Consider the following 2,752-nt stretch of genomic DNA (forward strand, 5'->3'; position numbering starts at 1 on the left):
TATGTACATCATACATATCTTTATTGTGTGTATATGTAAATTGTTAAATGCAGCACAGCCTGTTATGTCAAGAATGTATTATGACCAGCATGCAAAGACTTGGAATTATGAAATATTGATTTATATCTTGATCTTTTACAGAGGAGCATTGCCTCCACCAGCCCACCACAGCAGTGGGCGCACAGTGCTGGCTCCCCCACCTGCACACCCTTTACCTGCCCACATGCAGCCACTGCAGGTTCCCTCCCACCCCCCCAAGTAGCTGCACCTTACACTGCCTACACTGCTCTCTCTCCAGCCAAGAGCCAGTATCAGAGCATCTGGTTTTCTGAGTAGCAACAGTACAATTGGAACAAACCCACTAAAATTTGTGAGAATAAAATAGGCCCAGAAGACCCAAAAATGAGCCAAAAAAATGACATACATGAAAAAGAAATAAGTAAAGAAAAGAAAAGAGAATTTGTTGCCCAGCACATGAGAAATGGGCAGGTGGGAGTGGGTATATTGGAGTTCCTGGAGAGTAATTGAGTGTAGTATTGCAGTGTAGTGAGAGGTAGGGATGGATCTATGGGGAGAATTTGCCCCATTCCTTCCTTCTCACCCTCAAGAGGAAGGGTGCTGCACTATGAAGATCAACCACATCTTCAGCAAAGGATATACCAGGGTGGCTAGACTTAGACTAGTTTAGATGAAAGCAAAAAAGAAATCTGGAATACCTTGTTGAAACAAGACCATTATTTTGGTGCCAAGTGTATGGGGTTCACAGCCAAAAAATAGTGTCTACAAATTTTAAATAAACTTCAGAAGTGTGCAAGGACTTAGTGTCAGATATATTCATGGGTACTGAGCTCTACCATATAATTACTCCCCTGTGATTACTGATTTGGGGGCCAATAGAATTGTTGAGCATTTCTCTTGTACAATAGCATCAGCAGCAGTATAGGCCCCTTATCTGTGTGTAGAACTAGTGCATGTACAAGTGTGCGCCTGTCTCATGATGACCAAAAACCTTGACAAGCATTATAACTGGGGCGTTGGCCGTCCAAGGGCGGAAATACTGTCGGCATATTGTTGAAAATGAGAAGACTGTAGCTAGTTTTTATTTTTATCATTTTTTGTGAAACATGAGCAACAGCCAGTGGGTGAACACTACCGGGTAATAAAGAATGGATATGGAGTGTTTGTGTTAGCCTTCTTTGGAGCACATCCTGTATTGCATAAAAGGAAATAATTTTATCAGCTACATTTCAAAATTTTTCAGTCACCCAAAGAAGTTATAGTTCGTTTTGTGTTGGACTTGATATCGTTATCAAGTGTGGTTTTTTGTTGAAGCTAAAGTGATGAGCCATCATCTGTGGAGCTGGGCTAATAATCCTATTGGCTACAAAGGATGGGAACTGGTTCACAGAAAGCCAAGGTTTTTCAGTGACCCATGCTTGACGTTGTGTATATTTATTTTGGTTTTTCCCAAAGCATAAATTGAATATTTTTTGAAAATTTTTTTAAGGGGAAAGGGTTTTGACAATGGTCTGTACGTAGACTTAATGTGTACATGAGTAGTATTGTGTTTTATAGCCGATGAGGCCGAGGGAAAATGCGCCATAGTTGGCATTTCAACAGCACTCCCCTTCCTTTCCATAAGTGTGGGAAGTTGAGAGCCAAGTAGAATTGCTGGGGTGTGGGGTGATGCCCACCGGCTGCACCACGTTTGGTGTTTGTCACAGGTTTGTTTGATCTCTATTAACATATACGCTTTCTTGAACTTCTTTCCCTATGTGTAAGGGTTATTTATGTCTGGAGTGTGATACCTTCTCTTTATATCTCGGAGAATCCTCTGCAGGGTTTTTGTGCTTGTTTCTTGCCCAAAGGTCTATACACCGGGAGAAGCAAATAGCACGTTTCAGGCTTACTGCCATTCCCCCAACCCCCCTCCCACACTCCACCTCTTTTGAGTTCACTATTCACTGCTAACTGTTATTGGGAATTTTATTTTAATGTTTCTTTGGAGAATTTTTAATGTTTAGTTGATTACCTTTGATCTTAAGCATCATATAATTTTTAAATTTTTTTAAAGGTTAACATTTACTTCAAGATGAAGCTTTGATGTGTATGTGAAAGCTTATATTTTTAGTATCTGAATTGGGTGAATTTGTCATAAAGAACTAATATAAAAGGGGACAGTGTGTGTAGCAGGTGATGACTGTAAAATTTTACAGTGGGAGGGGGCCGTGCCTGTGTTTTCATTAGGCCCTAACATGTATAGGGTCGTGGTTCTGTTCAGTTCTGATCTCAACATTGTGATTAGATACAGTTCACCACAGACCTCGACCCAGACCTTTGTGTGTGGGGCAACAATTCCCAAGGTCTTCTTAAAGGGTGCCAAGCTTTGGTGTGTGAAATAGGGTCTTTGACATGTTTCAATGGACCAACTGTTCGTCAAGCTGAACAGCAGAGTTTTGAAAGTAATTGATATCCGTCTCAAGCTCTGTGTAGTACAGGGTATGGATTTGAATTTTTAAAATTGTATTCTTTTAGTTATTAATTTATTTTTTTTAAAAAAAAAAGTGTATTGACAAGCTCTTTAATGTGCTAGATGATTGACAAGCATTTTAAATGTTGTCAGAAGATTAGAAATTGTTGATAAAGTAGCTGAATCATATTGAAGTTTGATTGAAGTGATTGAAAAGCATGACGAAAAGTCTTGTCCTTTTTCAGATGTAAATTTTCTTGGGAAATTTAACCAAAGTTTATC

Source organism: Penaeus monodon, chromosome 16, assembly GCF_015228065.2.
Source record: "Penaeus monodon isolate SGIC_2016 chromosome 16, NSTDA_Pmon_1, whole genome shotgun sequence".
In the NCBI taxonomy this organism is placed as follows: Eukaryota; Metazoa; Arthropoda; class Malacostraca; order Decapoda; family Penaeidae; genus Penaeus; species Penaeus monodon.